The 21,979-nt window shown below is 46.2% G+C and overlaps 14 non-coding genes across 14 annotated transcripts; all 14 read left to right on the top strand.

The window, feature by feature from the left end:
• Nucleotides 1–293: 293 nt before the first annotated feature.
• LOC142274688 (U2 spliceosomal RNA) lies at nucleotides 294–484 on the top strand. Its single transcript, XR_012738956.1, has one exon. It is a non-coding gene; the product is annotated as a U2 spliceosomal RNA (small nuclear RNA).
• A 1,390-nt stretch (nucleotides 485–1,874) lies between these two features.
• Nucleotides 1,875–2,065, top strand: LOC142274656 (U2 spliceosomal RNA). Its single transcript, XR_012738927.1, has one exon. It is a non-coding gene; the product is annotated as a U2 spliceosomal RNA (small nuclear RNA).
• A 1,387-nt stretch (nucleotides 2,066–3,452) lies between these two features.
• Nucleotides 3,453–3,643, top strand: LOC142274668 (U2 spliceosomal RNA). The gene has a single exon (XR_012738938.1). It is a non-coding gene; the product is annotated as a U2 spliceosomal RNA (small nuclear RNA).
• A 1,387-nt stretch (nucleotides 3,644–5,030) lies between these two features.
• On the top strand, nucleotides 5,031–5,221 carry LOC142274680 (U2 spliceosomal RNA). The gene has a single exon (XR_012738949.1). It is a non-coding gene; the product is annotated as a U2 spliceosomal RNA (small nuclear RNA).
• A 1,387-nt stretch (nucleotides 5,222–6,608) lies between these two features.
• On the top strand, nucleotides 6,609–6,799 carry LOC142274692 (U2 spliceosomal RNA). The gene has a single exon (XR_012738960.1). It is a non-coding gene; the product is annotated as a U2 spliceosomal RNA (small nuclear RNA).
• Nucleotides 6,800–8,186: 1,387 nt separating this feature from the next.
• LOC142274696 (U2 spliceosomal RNA) lies at nucleotides 8,187–8,377 on the top strand. Its single transcript, XR_012738962.1, has one exon. It is a non-coding gene; the product is annotated as a U2 spliceosomal RNA (small nuclear RNA).
• Nucleotides 8,378–9,766: 1,389 nt separating this feature from the next.
• On the top strand, nucleotides 9,767–9,957 carry LOC142274657 (U2 spliceosomal RNA). Its single transcript, XR_012738928.1, has one exon. It is a non-coding gene; the product is annotated as a U2 spliceosomal RNA (small nuclear RNA).
• Nucleotides 9,958–11,343: 1,386 nt separating this feature from the next.
• On the top strand, nucleotides 11,344–11,534 carry LOC142274658 (U2 spliceosomal RNA). The gene has a single exon (XR_012738929.1). It is a non-coding gene; the product is annotated as a U2 spliceosomal RNA (small nuclear RNA).
• Nucleotides 11,535–12,921: 1,387 nt separating this feature from the next.
• LOC142274659 (U2 spliceosomal RNA) lies at nucleotides 12,922–13,112 on the top strand. Its single transcript, XR_012738930.1, has one exon. It is a non-coding gene; the product is annotated as a U2 spliceosomal RNA (small nuclear RNA).
• A 1,387-nt stretch (nucleotides 13,113–14,499) lies between these two features.
• On the top strand, nucleotides 14,500–14,690 carry LOC142274660 (U2 spliceosomal RNA). Its single transcript, XR_012738931.1, has one exon. It is a non-coding gene; the product is annotated as a U2 spliceosomal RNA (small nuclear RNA).
• Nucleotides 14,691–16,077: 1,387 nt separating this feature from the next.
• Nucleotides 16,078–16,268, top strand: LOC142274661 (U2 spliceosomal RNA). The gene has a single exon (XR_012738932.1). It is a non-coding gene; the product is annotated as a U2 spliceosomal RNA (small nuclear RNA).
• Nucleotides 16,269–17,655: 1,387 nt separating this feature from the next.
• LOC142274662 (U2 spliceosomal RNA) lies at nucleotides 17,656–17,846 on the top strand. The gene has a single exon (XR_012738933.1). It is a non-coding gene; the product is annotated as a U2 spliceosomal RNA (small nuclear RNA).
• Nucleotides 17,847–19,233: 1,387 nt separating this feature from the next.
• On the top strand, nucleotides 19,234–19,424 carry LOC142274663 (U2 spliceosomal RNA). The gene has a single exon (XR_012738934.1). It is a non-coding gene; the product is annotated as a U2 spliceosomal RNA (small nuclear RNA).
• Nucleotides 19,425–20,812: 1,388 nt separating this feature from the next.
• On the top strand, nucleotides 20,813–21,003 carry LOC142274664 (U2 spliceosomal RNA). Its single transcript, XR_012738935.1, has one exon. It is a non-coding gene; the product is annotated as a U2 spliceosomal RNA (small nuclear RNA).
• The last annotated feature ends 976 nt before the right edge of the window (nucleotides 21,004–21,979 follow it).

Genomic DNA, 21,979 nt, shown 5'->3' on the forward strand with positions numbered 1-21,979 from the left:
AGTCAGGCAACCTGTCCTGTCCGTCTTTTTGTATCGTGAATTGGAAAGACTGCAAGGGGGAGGGGAGTTGCTTGCGCCCTAAAGGAGGAGTTATTCAGATTCATTGCAGTGGGCGGCGGCTGCAAAACGCACCATTCTTCTTGTTTTGGCTCTGCAAAGCAGCCTTTTCAAGGGTTGGCTTGGGTGACAAAATGTCTTGTGTAGGCGTGGGTTTGTCTCCCTCTCGCTCTCTCTCCCTAAGATGTGTCCGGCATAGGCCAGGGTGCCACTCGAGGCCCAAACCAATTCTGGTTATCGCTTCTCGGCCTTTTGGCTAAGATCAAGTGTAGTATCTGTTCTTATCAGTTTAATATCTGATACGTCCCCTATCTGGGGACCATATATTAAATGGATTTTTAGAACAGGGAGATGGAAAAAGAGCTTGCTCTGTCCACTCCACGCATTGACCTGGTATTGCAGTACCTCCAGGAACGGTGCAACCCCTTCTTAACCCAGTTTCCAAAAGCAGAACTCAATTCACCTGATTCATATTAGCCCGATTTAATGAATTGGAAGAAAGCATACGTCTTCATATGCACCTCAATTTGGCCCATTCACTTTTCACACTTCCTCCTTTTGTTTTTTATCTTTCACACTTTTGACTTTCTTTATTCATCCAAATAGCAAACTCATCACCACTCAACCTGACCAACTCGGCTATGTCCCCGTGCTGCAGTTCTCTGTCTTATCTAGATCATTTGCAATTGAATGGAATAGATCCCTTTTGGACAAAGTGGATTCACCTGCTGCTGCAAGTGACCACAGGTGTGATAACATCTAGAATTGGCATCTGGTGCGATCTCTCCGCTTCCACTCCAAAGAAAGTTACCTGTTTATTCCTATCATGCATTGGTTTTTTGGGGTTTTCTTTGAGTAATGATGATCTCTTTAGTAGTCTGTTGGCGCCCTCTCCTGGAGGAATAGTTTGCTTGCTCTTGGACATTCTAAAAGAGAGGTCATGATAGACATTGAGCTTCTGAGCTCAATTGGGGAAAGTCATGGGTGATGAATGTTTGCAACCTACTGCGAAGCCTCATACCGCAATATAAGGAACGTCAAATACTAAGAAAGGGCGGCCTATGAAAGAATTACTACTTTCAATAAGTACACTTAAACGGCTAATTGGGAATAGAAAAACTGTAAAAAGCCCTCTGAGAAAGCCCCCTCTAACCTTTGATAGTAAGCTTTTCTGTAGTCTGCCTGTTGATGTATTTTCCGTTTGAACTGTGCACAACATGAAGAGACGGAACACTGGCGGCTTGTCACAATGCCCCCCGATGACATCACAATAGCGCTGCTGCCTAGAAAACAAGCTGCGCAGAAGAAGTTGTTCTTTGGGTGGGAGGGTGGGCTAGTGGAAGGAGGGGGCAATCTCTTTTTTTCCCGGGTGGTAGGGGGATGACAGGAGAAGGGAAGCGGGTGGTGAGAAAGGTACAGAGGGCAGGGTTTGGGGGCTGGGAAGGAAAGGGAAAAGATTAGGGTTTGGGGATGATGAAAGGGCTTTCTACGGGTAAGGATGGCAAAGGGTGGCAGTGACGGAAAGTCAGGCAACCTGTCCTGTCCGTCTTTTTGTATCGTGAATTGGAAAGACTGCAAGGGGGAGGGGAGTTGCTTGCGCCCTAAAGGAGGAGTTATTCAGATTCATTGCAGTGGGCGGCGGCTGCAAAACGCACCATTCTTCTTGTTTTGGCTCTGCAAAGCAGCCTTTTCAAGGGTTGGCTTGGGTGACAAAATGTCTTGTGTAGGCGTGGGTTTGTCTCCCTCTCGCTCTCGTCTCCCTAAGATGTGTCCGGCATAGGCCAGGGTGCCACTCGAGGCCCAAACCAATTCTGGTTATCGCTTCTCGGCCTTTTGGCTAAGATCAAGTGTAGTATCTGTTCTTATCAGTTTAATATCTGATACGTCCCCTATCTGGGGACCATATATTAAATGGATTTTTAGAACAGGGAGATGGAAAAAGAGCTTGCTCTGTCCACTCCACGCATTGACCTGGTATTGCAGTACCTCCAGGAACGGTGCACCCCTTCTTAACCCAGTTTCCAAAAGCAGAACTCAATTCACCTGATTCATATTAGCCCGATTTAATGAATTGGAAGAAAGCATACGTCTTCATATGCACCTCAATTTGGCCCATTCACTTTTCACACTTCCTCCTTTTGTTTTTTATCTTTCACACTTTTGACTTTCTTTATTCATCCAAATAGCAAACTCATCACCACTCAACCTGACCAACTCGGCTATGTCCCCGTGCTGCAGTTCTCTGTCTTATCTAGATCATTTGCAATTGAATGGAATAGATCCCTTTTGGACAAAGTGGATTCACCTGCTGCTGCAGTGACCACAGGTGTGATAACATCTAGAATTGGCATCTGGTGCGATCTCTCCGCTTCCACTCCAAAGAAAGTTACCTGTTTATTCCTATCATGCATTGGTTTTTGGGGTTTTCTTTGAGTAATGATGATCTCTTTAGTAGTCTGTTGGCGCCCTCTCCTGGAGGAATAGTTTGCTTGCTCTTGGACATTCTAAAAGAGAGGTCATGATAGACATTGAGCTTCTGAGCTCAATTGGGGAAAGTCATGGGTGATGAATGTTTGCAACCTACTGCGAAGCCTCATACCGCAATATAAGGAACGTCAAATACTAAGAAAGGGCGGCCTATGAAAGAATTACTACTTTCAATAAGTACACTTAAACGGCTAATTGGGAATAGAAAAACTGTAAAAAGCCCTCTGAGAAAGCCCCCCTCTAACCTTTGATAGTAAGCTTTTCTGTAGTCTGCCTGTTGATGTATTTTCCGTTTGAACTGTGCACAACATGAAGAGACGGAACACTGGCGGCTTGTCACAATGCCCCCCGATGACATCACAATAGCGCTGCTGCCTAGAAAACAAGCTGCGCAGAAGAAGTTGTTCTTTGGGTGGGAGGGTGGGCTAGTGGAAGGAGGGGGCAATCTCTTTTTTTCCCGGGTGGTAGGGGGATGACAGGAGAAGGGAAGCGGGTGGTGAGAAAGGTACAGAGGGCAGGGTTTGGGGGCTGGGAAGGAAAGGGAAAAGATTAGGGTTTGGGGATGATGAAAGGGCTTTCTACGGGTAAGGATGGCAAAGGGTGGCAGTGACGGAAAGTCAGGCAACCTGTCCTGTCCGTCTTTTTGTATCGTGAATTGGAAAGACTGCAAGGGGGAGGGGAGTTGCTTGCGCCCTAAAGGAGGAGTTATTCAGATTCATTGCAGTGGGCGGCGGCTGCAAAACGCACCATTCTTCTTGTTTTGGCTCTGCAAAGCAGCCTTTTCAAGGGTTGGCTTGGGTGACAAAATGTCTTGTGTAGGCGTGGGTTTGTCTCCCTCTCGCTCTCTCTCCCTAAGATGTGTCCGGCATAGGCCAGGGTGCCACTCGAGGCCCAAACCAATTCTGGTTATCGCTTCTCGGCCTTTTGGCTAAGATCAAGTGTAGTATCTGTTCTTATCAGTTTAATATCTGATACGTCCCCTATCTGGGGACCATATATTAAATGGATTTTTAGAACAGGGAGATGGAAAAAGAGCTTGCTCTGTCCACTCCACGCATTGACCTGGTATTGCAGTACCTCCAGGAACGGTGCACCCCTTCTTAACCCAGTTTCCAAAAGCAGAACTCAATTCACCTGATTCATATTAGCCCGATTTAATGAATTGGAAGAAAGCATACGTCTTCATATGCACCTCAATTTGGCCCATTCACTTTTCACACTTCCTCCTTTTGTTTTTTATCTTTCACACTTTTGACTTTCTTTATTCATCCAAATAGCAAACTCATCACCACTCAACCTGACCAACTCGGCTATGTCCCCGTGCTGCAGTTCTCTGTCTTATCTAGATCATTTGCAATTGAATGGAATAGATCCCTTTTGGACAAAGTGGATTCACCTGCTGCTGCAGTGACCACAGGTGTGATAACATCTAGAATTGGCATCTGGTGCGATCTCTCCGCTTCCACTCCAAAGAAAGTTACCTGTTTATTCCTATCATGCATTGGTTTTTGGGGTTTTCTTTGAGTAATGATGATCTCTTTAGTAGTCTGTTGGCGCCCTCTCCTGGAGGAATAGTTTGCTTGCTCTTGGACATTCTAAAAGAGAGGTCATGATAGACATTGAGCTTCTGAGCTCAATTGGGGAAAGTCATGGGTGATGAATGTTTGCAACCTACTGCGAAGCCTCATACCGCAATATAAGGAACGTCAAATACTAAGAAAGGGCGGCCTATGAAAGAATTACTACTTTCAATAAGTACACTTAAACGGCTAATTGGGAATAGAAAAACTGTAAAAAGCCCTCTGAGAAAGCCCCCCTCTAACCTTTGATAGTAAGCTTTTCTGTAGTCTGCCTGTTGATGTATTTTCCGTTTGAACTGTGCACAACATGAAGAGACGGAACACTGGCGGCTTGTCACAATGCCCCCCGATGACATCACAATAGCGCTGCTGCCTAGAAAACAAGCTGCGCAGAAGAAGTTGTTCTTTGGGTGGGAGGGTGGGCTAGTGGAAGGAGGGGGCAATCTCTTTTTTTCCCGGGTGGTAGGGGGATGACAGGAGAAGGGAAGCGGGTGGTGAGAAAGGTACAGAGGGCAGGGTTTGGGGGCTGGGAAGGAAAGGGAAAAGATTAGGGTTTGGGGATGATGAAAGGGCTTTCTACGGGTAAGGATGGCAAAGGGTGGCAGTGACGGAAAGTCAGGCAACCTGTCCTGTCCGTCTTTTTGTATCGTGAATTGGAAAGACTGCAAGGGGGAGGGGAGTTGCTTGCGCCCTAAAGGAGGAGTTATTCAGATTCATTGCAGTGGGCGGCGGCTGCAAAACGCACCATTCTTCTTGTTTTGGCTCTGCAAAGCAGCCTTTTCAAGGGTTGGCTTGGGTGACAAAATGTCTTGTGTAGGCGTGGGTTTGTCTCCCTCTCGCTCTCTCTCCCTAAGATGTGTCCGGCATAGGCCAGGGTGCCACTCGAGGCCCAAACCAATTCTGGTTATCGCTTCTCGGCCTTTTGGCTAAGATCAAGTGTAGTATCTGTTCTTATCAGTTTAATATCTGATACGTCCCCTATCTGGGGACCATATATTAAATGGATTTTTAGAACAGGGAGATGGAAAAAGAGCTTGCTCTGTCCACTCCACGCATTGACCTGGTATTGCAGTACCTCCAGGAACGGTGCACCCCTTCTTAACCCAGTTTCCAAAAGCAGAACTCAATTCACCTGATTCATATTAGCCCGATTTAATGAATTGGAAGAAAGCATACGTCTTCATATGCACCTCAATTTGGCCCATTCACTTTTCACACTTCCTCCTTTTGTTTTTTATCTTTCACACTTTTGACTTTCTTTATTCATCCAAATAGCAAACTCATCACCACTCAACCTGACCAACTCGGCTATGTCCCCGTGCTGCAGTTCTCTGTCTTATCTAGATCATTTGCAATTGAATGGAATAGATCCCTTTTGGACAAAGTGGATTCACCTGCTGCTGCAGTGACCACAGGTGTGATAACATCTAGAATTGGCATCTGGTGCGATCTCTCCGCTTCCACTCCAAAGAAAGTTACCTGTTTATTCCTATCATGCATTGGTTTTTGGGGTTTTCTTTGAGTAATGATGATCTCTTTAGTAGTCTGTTGGCGCCCTCTCCTGGAGGAATAGTTTGCTTGCTCTTGGACATTCTAAAAGAGAGGTCATGATAGACATTGAGCTTCTGAGCTCAATTGGGGAAAGTCATGGGTGATGAATGTTTGCAACCTACTGCGAAGCCTCATACCGCAATATAAGGAACGTCAAATACTAAGAAAGGGCGGCCTATGAAAGAATTACTACTTTCAATAAGTACACTTAAACGGCTAATTGGGAATAGAAAAACTGTAAAAAGCCCTCTGAGAAAGCCCCCCTCTAACCTTTGATAGTAAGCTTTTCTGTAGTCTGCCTGTTGATGTATTTTCCGTTTGAACTGTGCACAACATGAAGAGACGGAACACTGGCGGCTTGTCACAATGCCCCCCGATGACATCACAATAGCGCTGCTGCCTAGAAAACAAGCTGCGCAGAAGAAGTTGTTCTTTGGGTGGGAGGGTGGGCTAGTGGAAGGAGGGGGCAATCTCTTTTTTTCCCGGGTGGTAGGGGGATGACAGGAGAAGGGAAGCGGGTGGTGAGAAAGGTACAGAGGGCAGGGTTTGGGGGCTGGGAAGGAAAGGGAAAAGATTAGGGTTTGGGGATGATGAAAGGGCTTTCTACGGGTAAGGATGGCAAAGGGTGGCAGTGACGGAAAGTCAGGCAACCTGTCCTGTCCGTCTTTTTGTATCGTGAATTGGAAAGACTGCAAGGGGGAGGGGAGTTGCTTGCGCCCTAAAGGAGGAGTTATTCAGATTCATTGCAGTGGGCGGCGGCTGCAAAACGCACCATTCTTCTTGTTTTGGCTCTGCAAAGCAGCCTTTTCAAGGGTTGGCTTGGGTGACAAAATGTCTTGTGTAGGCGTGGGTTTGTCTCCCTCTCGCTCTCTCTCCCTAAGATGTGTCCGGCATAGGCCAGGGTGCCACTCGAGGCCCAAACCAATTCTGGTTATCGCTTCTCGGCCTTTTGGCTAAGATCAAGTGTAGTATCTGTTCTTATCAGTTTAATATCTGATACGTCCCCTATCTGGGGACCATATATTAAATGGATTTTTAGAACAGGGAGATGGAAAAAGAGCTTGCTCTGTCCACTCCACGCATTGACCTGGTATTGCAGTACCTCCAGGAACGGTGCACCCCTTCTTAACCCAGTTTCCAAAAGCAGAACTCAATTCACCTGATTCATATTAGCCCGATTTAATGAATTGGAAGAAAGCATACGTCTTCATATGCACCTCAATTTGGCCCATTCACTTTTCACACTTCCTCCTTTTGTTTTTTATCTTTCACACTTTTGACTTTCTTTATTCATCCAAATAGCAAACTCATCACCACTCAACCTGACCAACTCGGCTATGTCCCCGTGCTGCAGTTCTCTGTCTTATCTAGATCATTTGCAATTGAATGGAATAGATCCCTTTTGGACAAAGTGGATTCACCTGCTGCTGCAGTGACCACAGGTGTGATAACATCTAGAATTGGCATCTGGTGCGATCTCTCCGCTTCCACTCCAAAGAAAGTTACCTGTTTATTCCTATCATGCATTGGTTTTTGGGGTTTTCTTTGAGTAATGATGATCTCTTTAGTAGTCTGTTGGCGCCCTCTCCTGGAGGAATAGTTTGCTTGCTCTTGGACATTCTAAAAGAGAGGTCATGATAGACATTGAGCTTCTGAGCTCAATTGGGGAAAGTCATGGGTGATGAATGTTTGCAACCTACTGCGAAGCCTCATACCGCAATATAAGGAACGTCAAATACTAAGAAAGGGCGGCCTATGAAAGAATTACTACTTTCAATAAGTACACTTAAACGGCTAATTGGGAATAGAAAAACTGTAAAAAGCCCTCTGAGAAAGCCCCCCTCTAACCTTTGATAGTAAGCTTTTCTGTAGTCTGCCTGTTGATGTATTTTCCGTTTGAACTGTGCACAACATGAAGAGACGGAACACTGGCGGCTTGTCACAATGCCCCCCGATGACATCACAATAGCGCTGCTGCCTAGAAAACAAGCTGCGCAGAAGAAGTTGTTCTTTGGGTGGGAGGGTGGGCTAGTGGAAGGAGGGGGCAATCTCTTTTTTTCCCGGGTGGTAGGGGGATGACAGGAGAAGGGAAGCGGGTGGTGAGAAAGGTACAGAGGGCAGGGTTTGGGGGCTGGGAAGGAAAGGGAAAAGATTAGGGTTTGGGGATGATGAAAGGGCTTTCTACGGGTAAGGATGGCAAAGGGTGGCAGTGACGGAAAGTCAGGCAACCTGTCCTGTCCGTCTTTTTGTATCGTGAATTGGAAAGACTGCAAGGGGGAGGGGAGTTGCTTGCGCCCTAAAGGAGGAGTTATTCAGATTCATTGCAGTGGGCGGCGGCTGCAAAACGCACCATTCTTCTTGTTTTGGCTCTGCAAAGCAGCCTTTTCAAGGGTTGGCTTGGGTGACAAAATGTCTTGTGTAGGCGTGGGTTTGTCTCCCTCTCGCTCTCTCTCCCTAAGATGTGTCCGGCATAGGCCAGGGTGCCACTCGAGGCCCAAACCAATTCTGGTTATCGCTTCTCGGCCTTTTGGCTAAGATCAAGTGTAGTATCTGTTCTTATCAGTTTAATATCTGATACGTCCCCTATCTGGGGACCATATATTAAATGGATTTTTAGAACAGGGAGATGGAAAAAGAGCTTGCTCTGTCCACTCCACGCATTGACCTGGTATTGCAGTACCTCCAGGAACGGTGCACCCCTTCTTAACCCAGTTTCCAAAAGCAGAACTCAATTCACCTGATTCATATTAGCCCGATTTAATGAATTGGAAGAAAGCATACGTCTTCATATGCACCTCAATTTGGCCCATTCACTTTTCACACTTCCTCCTTTTGTTTTTTATCTTTCACACTTTTGACTTTCTTTATTCATCCAAATAGCAAACTCATCACCACTCAACCTGACCAACTCGGCTATGTCCCCGTGCTGCAGTTCTCTGTCTTATCTAGATCATTTGCAATTGAATGGAATAGATCCCTTTTGGACAAAGTGGATTCACCTGCTGCTGCAGTGACCACAGGTGTGATAACATCTAGAATTGGCATCTGGTGCGATCTCTCCGCTTCCACTCCAAAGAAAGTTACCTGTTTATTCCTATCATGCATTGGTTTTTGGGGTTTTCTTTGAGTAATGATGATCTCTTTAGTAGTCTGTTGGCGCCCTCTCCTGGAGGAATAGTTTGCTTGCTCTTGGACATTCTAAAAGAGAGGTCATGATAGACATTGAGCTTCTGAGCTCAATTGGGGAAAGTCATGGGTGATGAATGTTTGCAACCTACTGCGAAGCCTCATACCGCAATATAAGGAACGTCAAATACTAAGAAAGGGCGGCCTATGAAAGAATTACTACTTTCAATAAGTACACTTAAACGGCTAATTGGGAATAGAAAAACTGTAAAAAGCCCTCTGAGAAAGCCCCCCTCTAACCTTTGATAGTAAGCTTTTCTGTAGTCTGCCTGTTGATGTATTTTCCGTTTGAACTGTGCACAACATGAAGAGACGGAACACTGGCGGCTTGTCACAATGCCCCCCGATGACATCACAATAGCGCTGCTGCCTAGAAAACAAGCTGCGCAGAAGAAGTTGTTCTTTGGGTGGGAGGGTGGGCTAGTGGAAGGAGGGGGCAATCTCTTTTTTTCCCGGGTGGTAGGGGGATGACAGGAGAAGGGAAGCGGCGGTGGTGAGAAAGGTACAGAGGGCAGGGTTTGGGGGCTGGGAAGGAAAGGGAAAAGATTAGGGTTTGGGGATGATGAAAGGGCTTTCTACGGGTAAGGATGGCAAAGGGTGGCAGTGACGGAAAGTCAGGCAACCTGTCCTGTCCGTCTTTTTGTATCGTGAATTGGAAAGACTGCAAGGGGGAGGGGAGTTGCTTGCGCCCTAAAGGAGGAGTTATTCAGATTCATTGCAGTGGGCGGCGGCTGCAAAACGCACCATTCTTCTTGTTTTGGCTCTGCAAAGCAGCCTTTTCAAGGGTTGGCTTGGGTGACAAAATGTCTTGTGTAGGCGTGGGTTTGTCTCCCTCTCGCTCTCTCTCCCTAAGATGTGTCCGGCATAGGCCAGGGTGCCACTCGAGGCCCAAACCAATTCTGGTTATCGCTTCTCGGCCTTTTGGCTAAGATCAAGTGTAGTATCTGTTCTTATCAGTTTAATATCTGATACGTCCCCTATCTGGGGACCATATATTAAATGGATTTTTAGAACAGGGAGATGGAAAAAGAGCTTGCTCTGTCCACTCCACGCATTGACCTGGTATTGCAGTACCTCCAGGAACGGTGCACCCCTTCTTAACCCAGTTTCCAAAAGCAGAACTCAATTCACCTGATTCATATTAGCCCGATTTAATGAATTGGAAGAAAGCATACGTCTTCATATGCACCTCAATTTGGCCCATTCACTTTTCACACTTCCTCCTTTTGTTTTTTATCTTTCACACTTTTGACTTTCTTTATTCATCCAAATAGCAAACTCATCACCACTCAACCTGACCAACTCGGCTATGTCCCCGTGCTGCAGTTCTCTGTCTTATCTAGATCATTTGCAATTGAATGGAATAGATCCCTTTTGGACAAAGTGGATTCACCTGCTGCTGCAGTGACCACAGGTGTGATAACATCTAGAATTGGCATCTGGTGCGATCTCTCCGCTTCCACTCCAAAGAAAGTTACCTGTTTATTCCTATCATGCATTGGTTTTTGGGGTTTTCTTTGAGTAATGATGATCTCTTTAGTAGTCTGTTGGCGCCCTCTCCTGGAGGAATAGTTTGCTTGCTCTTGGACATTCTAAAAGAGAGGTCATGATAGACATTGAGCTTCTGAGCTCAATTGGGGAAAGCATGGGTGATGAATGTTTGCAACCTACTGCGAAGCCTCATACCGCAATATAAGGAACGTCAAATACTAAGAAAGGGCGGCCTATGAAAGAATTACTACTTTCAATAAGTACACTTAAACGGCTAATTGGGAATAGAAAAACTGTAAAAAGCCCTCTGAGAAAGCCCCCCTCTAACCTTTGATAGTAAGCTTTTCTGTAGTCTGCCTGTTGATGTATTTTCCGTTTGAACTGTGCACAACATGAAGAGACGGAACACTGGCGGCTTGTCACAATGCCCCCCGATGACATCACAATAGCGCTGCTGCCTAGAAAACAAGCTGCGCAGAAGAAGTTGTTCTTTGGGTGGGAGGGTGGGCTAGTGGAAGGAGGGGGCAATCTCTTTTTTTCCCGGGTGGTAGGGGGATGACAGGAGAAGGGAAGCGGGTGGTGAGAAAGGTACAGAGGGCAGGGTTTGGGGGCTGGGAAGGAAAGGGAAAAGATTAGGGTTTGGGGATGATGAAAGGGCTTTCTACGGGTAAGGATGGCAAAGGGTGGCAGTGACGGAAAGTCAGGCAACCTGTCCTGTCCGTCTTTTTGTATCGTGAATTGGAAAGACTGCAAGGGGGAGGGGAGTTGCTTGCGCCCTAAAGGAGGAGTTATTCAGATTCATTGCAGTGGGCGGCGGCTGCAAAACGCACCATTCTTCTTGTTTTGGCTCTGCAAAGCAGCCTTTTCAAGGGTTGGCTTGGGTGACAAAATGTCTTGTGTAGGCGTGGGTTTGTCTCCCTCTCGCTCTCTCTCCCTAAGATGTGTCCGGCATAGGCCAGGGTGCCACTCGAGGCCCAAACCAATTCTGGTTATCGCTTCTCGGCCTTTTGGCTAAGATCAAGTGTAGTATCTGTTCTTATCAGTTTAATATCTGATACGTCCCCTATCTGGGGACCATATATTAAATGGATTTTTAGAACAGGGAGATGGAAAAAGAGCTTGCTCTGTCCACTCCACGCATTGACCTGGTATTGCAGTACCTCCAGGAACGGTGCACCCCTTCTTAACCCAGTTTCCAAAAGCAGAACTCAATTCACCTGATTCATATTAGCCCGATTTAATGAATTGGAAGAAAGCATACGTCTTCATATGCACCTCAATTTGGCCCATTCACTTTTCACACTTCCTCCTTTTGTTTTTTATCTTTCACACTTTTGACTTTCTTTATTCATCCAAATAGCAAACTCATCACCACTCAACCTGACCAACTCGGCTATGTCCCCGTGCTGCAGTTCTCTGTCTTATCTAGATCATTTGCAATTGAATGGAATAGATCCCTTTTGGACAAAGTGGATTCACCTGCTGCTGCAGTGACCACAGGTGTGATAACATCTAGAATTGGCATCTGGTGCGATCTCTCCGCTTCCACTCCAAAGAAAGTTACCTGTTTATTCCTATCATGCATTGGTTTTTGGGGTTTTCTTTGAGTAATGATGATCTCTTTAGTAGTCTGTTGGCGCCCTCTCCTGGAGGAATAGTTTGCTTGCTCTTGGACATTCTAAAAGAGAGGTCATGATAGACATTGAGCTTCTGAGCTCAATTGGGGAAAGTCATGGGTGATGAATGTTTGCAACCTACTGCGAAGCCTCATACCGCAATATAAGGAACGTCAAATACTAAGAAAGGGCGGCCTATGAAAGAATTACTACTTTCAATAAGTACACTTAAACGGCTAATTGGGAATAGAAAAACTGTAAAAAGCCCTCTGAGAAAGCCCCCCTCTAACCTTTGATAGTAAGCTTTTCTGTAGTCTGCCTGTTGATGTATTTTCCGTTTGAACTGTGCACAACATGAAGAGACGGAACACTGGCGGCTTGTCACAATGCCCCCCGATGACATCACAATAGCGCTGCTGCCTAGAAAACAAGCTGCGCAGAAGAAGTTGTTCTTTGGGTGGGAGGGTGGGCTAGTGGAAGGAGGGGGCAATCTCTTTTTTTCCCGGGTGGTAGGGGGATGACAGGAGAAGGGAAGCGGGTGGTGAGAAAGGTACAGAGGGCAGGGTTTGGGGGCTGGGAAGGAAAGGGAAAAGATTAGGGTTTGGGGATGATGAAAGGGCTTTCTACGGGTAAGGATGGCAAAGGGTGGCAGTGACGGAAAGTCAGGCAACCTGTCCTGTCCGTCTTTTTGTATCGTGAATTGGAAAGACTGCAAGGGGGAGGGGAGTTGCTTGCGCCCTAAAGGAGGAGTTATTCAGATTCATTGCAGTGGGCGGCGGCTGCAAAACGCACCATTCTTCTTGTTTTGGCTCTGCAAAGCAGCCTTTTCAAGGGTTGGCTTGGGTGACAAAATGTCTTGTGTAGGCGTGGGTTTGTCTCCCTCTCGCTCTCTCTCCCTAAGATGTGTCCGGCATAGGCCAGGGTGCCACTCGAGGCCCAAACCAATTCTGGTTATCGCTTCTCGGCCTTTTGGCTAAGATCAAGTGTAGTATCTGTTCTTATCAGTTTAATATCTGATACGTCCCCTATCTGGGGACCATATATTAAATGGATTTTTAGAACAGGGAGATGGAAAAAGAGCTTGCTCTGTCCACTCCACGCATTGACCTGGTATTGCAGTACCTCCAGGAACGGTGCACCCCTTCTTAACCCAGTTTCCAAAAGCAGAACTCAATTCACCTGATTCATATTAGCCCGATTTAATGAATTGGAAGAAAGCATACGTCTTCATATGCACCTCAATTTGGCCCATTCACTTTTCACACTTCCTCCTTTTGTTTTTTATCTTTCACACTTTTGACTTTCTTTATTCATCCAAATAGCAAACTCATCACCACTCAACCTGACCAACTCGGCTATGTCCCCGTGCTGCAGTTCTCTGTCTTATCTAGATCATTTGCAATTGAATGGAATAGATCCCTTTTGGACAAAGTGGATTCACCTGCTGCTGCAGTGACCACAGGTGTGATAACATCTAGAATTGGCATCTGGTGCGATCTCTCCGCTTCCACTCCAAAGAAAGTTACCTGTTTATTCCTATCATGCATTGGTTTTTGGGGTTTTCTTTGAGTAATGATGATCTCTTTAGTAGTCTGTTGGCGCCCTCTCCTGGAGGAATAGTTTGCTTGCTCTTGGACATTCTAAAAGAGAGGTCATGATAGACATTGAGCTTCTGAGCTCAATTGGGGAAAGTCATGGGTGATGAATGTTTGCAACCTACTGCGAAGCCTCATACCGCAATATAAGGAACGTCAAATACTAAGAAAGGGCGGCCTATGAAAGAATTACTACTTTCAATAAGTACACTTAAACGGCTAATTGGGAATAGAAAAACTGTAAAAAGCCCTCTGAGAAAGCCCCCCTCTAACCTTTGATAGTAAGCTTTTCTGTAGTCTGCCTGTTGATGTATTTTCCGTTTGAACTGTGCACAACATGAAGAGACGGAACACTGGCGGCTTGTCACAATGCCCCCCGATGACATCACAATAGCGCTGCTGCCTAGAAAACAAGCTGCGCAGAAGAAGTTGTTCTTTGGGTGGGAGGGTGGGCTAGTGGAAGGAGGGGGCAATCTCTTTTTTTCCCGGGTGGTAGGGGGATGACAGGAGAAGGGAAGCGGGTGGTGAGAAAGGTACAGAGGGCAGGGTTTGGGGGCTGGGAAGGAAAGGGAAAAGATTAGGGTTTGGGGATGATGAAAGGGCTTTCTACGGGTAAGGATGGCAAAGGGTGGCAGTGACGGAAAGTCAGGCAACCTGTCCTGTCCGTCTTTTTGTATCGTGAATTGGAAAGACTGCAAGGGGGAGGGGAGTTGCTTGCGCCCTAAAGGAGGAGTTATTCAGATTCATTGCAGTGGGCGGCGGCTGCAAAACGCACCATTCTTCTTGTTTTGGCTCTGCAAAGCAGCCTTTTCAAGGGTTGGCTTGGGTGACAAAATGTCTTGTGTAGGCGTGGGTTTGTCTCCCTCTCGCTCTCTCTCCCTAAGATGTGTCCGGCATAGGCCAGGGTGCCACTCGAGGCCCAAACCAATTCTGGTTATCGCTTCTCGGCCTTTTGGCTAAGATCAAGTGTAGTATCTGTTCTTATCAGTTTAATATCTGATACGTCCCCTATCTGGGGACCATATATTAAATGGATTTTTAGAACAGGGAGATGGAAAAAGAGCTTGCTCTGTCCACTCCACGCATTGACCTGGTATTGCAGTACCTCCAGGAACGGTGCACCCCTTCTTAACCCAGTTTCCAAAAGCAGAACTCAATTCACCTGATTCATATTAGCCCGATTTAATGAATTGGAAGAAAGCATACGTCTTCATATGCACCTCAATTTGGCCCATTCACTTTTCACACTTCCTCCTTTTGTTTTTTATCTTTCACACTTTTGACTTTCTTTATTCATCCAAATAGCAAACTCATCACCACTCAACCTGACCAACTCGGCTATGTCCCCGTGCTGCAGTTCTCTGTCTTATCTAGATCATTTGCAATTGAATGGAATAGATCCCTTTTGGACAAAGTGGATTCACCTGCTGCTGCAGTGACCACAGGTGTGATAACATCTAGAATTGGCATCTGGTGCGATCTCTCCGCTTCCACTCCAAAGAAAGTTACCTGTTTATTCCTATCATGCATTGGTTTTTGGGGTTTTCTTTGAGTAATGATGATCTCTTTAGTAGTCTGTTGGCGCCCTCTCCTGGAGGAATAGTTTGCTTGCTCTTGGACATTCTAAAAGAGAGGTCATGATAGACATTGAGCTTCTGAGCTCAATTGGGGAAAGTCATGGGTGATGAATGTTTGCAACCTACTGCGAAGCCTCATACCGCAATATAAGGAACGTCAAATACTAAGAAAGGGCGGCCTATGAAAGAATTACTACTTTCAATAAGTACACTTAAACGGCTAATTGGGAATAGAAAAACTGTAAAAAGCCCTCTGAGAAAGCCCCCCTCTAACCTTTGATAGTAAGCTTTTCTGTAGTCTGCCTGTTGATGTATTTTCCGTTTGAACTGTGCACAACATGAAGAGACGGAACACTGGCGGCTTGTCACAATGCCCCCCGATGACATCACAATAGCGCTGCTGCCTAGAAAACAAGCTGCGCAGAAGAAGTTGTTCTTTGGGTGGGAGGGTGGGCTAGTGGAAGGAGGGGGCAATCTCTTTTTTTCCCGGGTGGTAGGGGGATGACAGGAGAAGGGAAGCGGGTGGTGAGAAAGGTACAGAGGGCAGGGTTTGGGGGCTGGGAAGGAAAGGGAAAAGATTAGGGTTTGGGGATGATGAAAGGGCTTTCTACGGGTAAGGATGGCAAAGGGTGGCAGTGACGGAAAGTCAGGCAACCTGTCCTGTCCGTCTTTTTGTATCGTGAATTGGAAAGACTGCAAGGGGGAGGGGAGTTGCTTGCGCCCTAAAGGAGGAGTTATTCAGATTCATTGCAGTGGGCGGCGGCTGCAAAACGCACCATTCTTCTTGTTTTGGCTCTGCAAAGCAGCCTTTTCAAGGGTTGGCTTGGGTGACAAAATGTCTTGTGTAGGCGTGGGTTTGTCTCCCTCTCGCTCTCTCTCCCTAAGATGTGTCCGGCATAGGCCAGGGTGCCACTCGAGGCCCAAACCAATTCTGGTTATCGCTTCTCGGCCTTTTGGCTAAGATCAAGTGTAGTATCTGTTCTTATCAGTTTAATATCTGATACGTCCCCTATCTGGGGACCATATATTAAATGGATTTTTAGAACAGGGAGATGGAAAAAGAGCTTGCTCTGTCCACTCCACGCATTGACCTGGTATTGCAGTACCTCCAGGAACGGTGCACCCCTTCTTAACCCAGTTTCCAAAAGCAGAACTCAATTCACCTGATTCATATTAGCCCGATTTAATGAATTGGAAGAAAGCATACGTCTTCATATGCACCTCAATTTGGCCCATTCACTTTTCACACTTCCTCCTTTTGTTTTTTATCTTTCACACTTTTGACTTTCTTTATTCATCCAAATAGCAAACTCATCACCACTCAACCTGACCAACTCGGCTATGTCCCCGTGCTGCAGTTCTCTGTCTTATCTAGATCATTTGCAATTGAATGGAATAGATCCCTTTTGGACAAAGTGGATTCACCTGCTGCTGCAGTGACCACAGGTGTGATAACATCTAGAATTGGCATCTGGTGCGATCTCTCCGCTTCCACTCCAAAGAAAGTTACCTGTTTATTCCTATCATGCATTGGTTTTTGGGGTTTTCTTTGAGTAATGATGATCTCTTTAGTAGTCTGTTGGCGCCCTCTCCTGGAGGAATAGTTTGCTTGCTCTTGGACATTCTAAAAGAGAGGTCATGATAGACATTGAGCTTCTGAGCTCAATTGGGGAAAGTCATGGGTGATGAATGTTTGCAACCTACTGCGAAGCCTCATACCGCAATATAAGGAACGTCAAATACTAAGAAAGGGCGGCCTATGAAAGAATTACTACTTTCAATAAGTACACTTAAACGGCTAATTGGGAATAGAAAAACTGTAAAAAGCCCTCTGAGAAAGCCCCCCTCTAACCTTTGATAGTAAGCTTTTCTGTAGTCTGCCTGTTGATGTATTTTCCGTTTGAACTGTGCACAACATGAAGAGACGGAACACTGGCGGCTTGTCACAATGCCCCCCGATGACATCACAATAGCGCTGCTGCCTAGAAAACAAGCTGCGCAGAAGAAGTTGTTCTTTGGGTGGGAGGGTGGGCTAGTGGAAGGAGGGGGCAATCTCTTTTTTTCCCGGGTGGTAGGGGGATGACAGGAGAAGGGAAGCGGGTGGTGAGAAAGGTACAGAGGGCAGGGTTTGGGGGCTGGGAAGGAAAGGGAAAAGATTAGGGTTTGGGGATGATGAAAGGGCTTTCTACGGGTAAGGATGGCAAAGGGTGGCAGTGACGGAAAGTCAGGCAACCTGTCCTGTCCGTCTTTTTGTATCGTGAATTGGAAAGACTGCAAGGGGGAGGGGAGTTGCTTGCGCCCTAAAGGAGGAGTTATTCAGATTCATTGCAGTGGGCGGCGGCTGCAAAACGCACCATTCTTCTTGTTTTGGCTCTGCAAAGCAGCCTTTTCAAGGGTTGGCTTGGGTGACAAAATGTCTTGTGTAGGCGTGGGTTTGTCTCCCTCTCGCTCTCTCTCCCTAAGATGTGTCCGGCATAGGCCAGGGTGCCACTCGAGGCCCAAACCAATTCTGGTTATCGCTTCTCGGCCTTTTGGCTAAGATCAAGTGTAGTATCTGTTCTTATCAGTTTAATATCTGATACGTCCCCTATCTGGGGACCATATATTAAATGGATTTTTAGAACAGGGAGATGGAAAAAGAGCTTGCTCTGTCCACTCCACGCATTGACCTGGTATTGCAGTACCTCCAGGAACGGTGCACCCCTTCTTAACCCAGTTTCCAAAAGCAGAACTCAATTCACCTGATTCATATTAGCCCGATTTAATGAATTGGAAGAAAGCATACGTCTTCATATGCACCTCAATTTGGCCCATTCACTTTTCACACTTCCTCCTTTTGTTTTTTATCTTTCACACTTTTGACTTTCTTTATTCATCCAAATAGCAAACTCATCACCACTCAACCTGACCAACTCGGCTATGTCCCCGTGCTGCAGTTCTCTGTCTTATCTAGATCATTTGCAATTGAATGGAATAGATCCCTTTTGGACAAAGTGGATTCACCTGCTGCTGCAGTGACCACAGGTGTGATAACATCTAGAATTGGCATCTGGTGCGATCTCTCCGCTTCCACTCCAAAGAAAGTTACCTGTTTATTCCTATCATGCATTGGTTTTTGGGGTTTTCTTTGAGTAATGATGATCTCTTTAGTAGTCTGTTGGCGCCCTCTCCTGGAGGAATAGTTTGCTTGCTCTTGGACATTCTAAAAGAGAGGTCATGATAGACATTGAGCTTCTGAGCTCAATTGGGGAAAGTCATGGGTGATGAATGTTTGCAACCTACTGCGAAGCCTCATACCGCAATATAAGGAACGTCAAATACTAAGAAAGGGCGGCCTATGAAAGAATTACTACTTTCAATAAGTACACTTAAACGGCTAATTGGGAATAGAAAAACTGTAAAAAGCCCTCTGAGAAAGCCCCCCTCTAACCTTTGATAGTAAGCTTTTCTGTAGTCTGCCTGTTGATGTATTTTCCGTTTGAACTGTGCACAACATGAAGAGACGGAACACTGGCGGCTTGTCACAATGCCCCCCGATGACATCACAATAGCGCTGCTGCCTAGAAAACAAGCTGCGCAGAAGAAGTTGTTCTTTGGGTGGGAGGGTGGGCTAGTGGAAGGAGGGGGCAATCTCTTTTTTTCCCGGGTGGTAGGGGGATGACAGGAGAAGGGAAGCGGGTGGTGAGAAAGGTACAGAGGGCAGGGTTTGGGGGCTGGGAAGGAAAGGGAAAAGATTAGGGTTTGGGGATGATGAAAGGGCTTTCTACGGGTAAGGATGGCAAAGGGTGGCAGTGACGGAAAGTCAGGCAACCTGTCCTGTCCGTCTTTTTGTATCGTGAATTGGAAAGACTGCAAGGGGGAGGGGAGTTGCTTGCGCCCTAAAGGAGGAGTTATTCAGATTCATTGCAGTGGGCGGCGGCTGCAAAACGCACCATTCTTCTTGTTTTGGCTCTGCAAAGCAGCCTTTTCAAGGGTTGGCTTGGGTGACAAAATGTCTTGTGTAGGCGTGGGTTTGTCTCCCTCTCGCTCTCTCTCCCTAAGATGTGTCCGGCATAGGCCAGGGTGCCACTCGAGGCCCAAACCAATTCTGGTTATCGCTTCTCGGCCTTTTGGCTAAGATCAAGTGTAGTATCTGTTCTTATCAGTTTAATATCTGATACGTCCCCTATCTGGGGACCATATATTAAATGGATTTTTAGAACAGGGAGATGGAAAAAGAGCTTGCTCTGTCCACTCCACGCATTGACCTGGTATTGCAGTACCTCCAGGAACGGTGCACCCCTTCTTAACCCAGTTTCCAAAAGCAGAACTCAATTCACCTGATTCATATTAGCCCGATTTAATGAATTGGAAGAAAGCATACGTCTTCATATGCACCTCAATTTGGCCCATTCACTTTTCACACTTCCTCCTTTTGTTTTTTATCTTTCACACTTTTGACTTTCTTTATTCATCCAAATAGCAAACTCATCACCACTCAACCTGACCAACTCGGCTATGTCCCCGTGCTGCAGTTCTCTGTCTTATCTAGATCATTTGCAATTGAATGGAATAGATCCCTTTTGGACAAAGTGGATTCACCTGCTGCTGCAGTGACCACAGGTGTGATAACATCTAGAATTGGCATCTGGTGCGATCTCTCCGCTTCCACTCCAAAGAAAGTTACCTGTTTATTCCTATCATGCATTGGTTTTTGGGGTTTTCTTTGAGTAATGATGATCTCTTTAGTAGTCTGTTGGCGCCCTCTCCTGGAGGAATAGTTTGCTTGCTCTTGGACATTCTAAAAGATGAGGTCATGATAGACATTGAGCTTCTGAGCTCAATTGGGGAAAGTCATGGGTGATGAATGTTTGCAACCTACTGCGAAGCCTCATACCGCAATATAAGGAACGTCAAATACTAAGAAAGGGCGGCCTATGAAAGAATTACTACTTTCAATAAGTACACTTAAACGGCTAATTGGGAATAGAAAAACTGTAAAAAGCCCTCTGAGAAAGCCCCCCTCTAACCTTTGATAGTAAGCTTTTCTGTAGTCTGCCTGTTGATGTATTTTCCGTTTGAACTGTGCACAACATGAAGAGACGGAACACTGGCGGCTTGTCACAATGCCCCCCGATGACATCACAATAGCGCTGCTGCCTAGAAAACAAGCTGCGCAGAAGAAGTTGTTCTTTGGGTGGGAGGGTGGGCTAGTGGAAGGAGGGGGCAATCTCTTTTTTTCCCGGGTGGTAGGGGGATGACAGGAGAAGGGAAGCGGGTGGTGAGAAAGGTACAGAGGGCAGGGTTTGGGGGCTGGGAAGGAAAGGGAAAAGATTAGGGTTTGGGGATGATGAAAGGGCTTTCTACGGGTAAGGATGGCAAAGGGTGGCAGTGACGGAAAGTCAGGCAACCTGTCCTGTCCGTCTTTTTGTATCGTGAATTGGAAAGACTGCAAGGGGGAGGGGAGTTGCTTGCGCCCTAAAGGAGGAGTTATTCAGATTCATTGCAGTGGGCGGCGGCTGCAAAACGCACCATTCTTCTTGTTTTGGCTCTGCAAAGCAGCCTTTTCAAGGGTTGGCTTGGGTGACAAAATGTCTTGTGTAGGCGTGGGTTTGTCTCCCTCTCGCTCTCTCTCCCTAAGATGTGTCCGGCATAGGCCAGGGTGCCACTCGAGGCCCAAACCAATTCTGGTTATCGCTTCTCGGCCTTTTGGCTAAGATCAAGTGTAGTATCTGTTCTTATCAGTTTAATATCTGATACGTCCCCTATCTGGGGACCATATATTAAATGGATTTTTAGAACAGGGAGATGGAAAAAGAGCTTGCTCTGTCCACTCCACGCATTGACCTGGTATTGCAGTACCTCCAGGAACGGTGCACCCCTTCTTAACCCAGTTTCCAAAAGCAGAACTCAATTCACCTGATTCATATTAGCCCGATTTAATGAATTGGAAGAAAGCATACGTCTTCATATGCACCTCAATTTGGCCCATTCACTTTTCACACTTCCTCCTTTTGTTTTTTATCTTTCACACTTTTGACTTTCTTTATTCATCCAAATAGCAAACTCATCACCACTCAACCTGACCAACTCGGCTATGTCCCCGTGCTGCAGTTCTCTGTCTTATCTAGATCATTTGCAATTGAATGGAATAGATCCCTTTTGGACAAAGTGGATTCACCTGCTGCTGCAGTGACCACAGGTGTGATAACATCTAGAATTGGCATCTGGTGCGATCTCTCCGCTTCCACTCCAAAGAAAGTTACCTGTTTATTCCTATCATGCATTGGTTTTTGGGGTTTTCTTTGAGTAATGATGATCTCTTTAGTAGTCTGTTGGCGCCCTCTCCTGGAGGAATAGTTTGCTTGCTCTTGGACATTCTAAAAGAGAGGTCATGATAGACATTGAGCTTCTGAGCTCAATTGGGGAAAGTCATGGGTGATGAATGTTTGCAACCTACTGCGAAGCCTCATACCGCAATATAAGGAACGTCAAATACTAAGAAAGGGCGGCCTATGAAAGAATTACTACTTTCAATAAGTACACTTAAACGGCTAATTGGGAATAGAAAAACTGTAAAAAGCCCTCTGAGAAAGCCCCCCTCTAACCTTTGATAGTAAGCTTTTCTGTAGTCTGCCTGTTGATGTATTTTCCGTTTGAACTGTGCACAACATGAAGAGACGGAACACTGGCGGCTTGTCACAATGCCCCCCGATGACATCACAATAGCGCTGCTGCCTAGAAAACAAGCTGCGCAGAAGAAGTTGTTCTTTGGGTGGGAGGGTGGGCTAGTGGAAGGAGGGGGCAATCTCTTTTTTTCCCGGGTGGTAGGGGGATGACAGGAGAAGGGAAGCGGGTGG

This window comes from Anomaloglossus baeobatrachus, unplaced genomic scaffold (genome assembly GCF_048569485.1).
Source record: "Anomaloglossus baeobatrachus isolate aAnoBae1 unplaced genomic scaffold, aAnoBae1.hap1 Scaffold_3769, whole genome shotgun sequence".
In the NCBI taxonomy this organism is placed as follows: Eukaryota; Metazoa; Chordata; class Amphibia; order Anura; family Aromobatidae; genus Anomaloglossus; species Anomaloglossus baeobatrachus.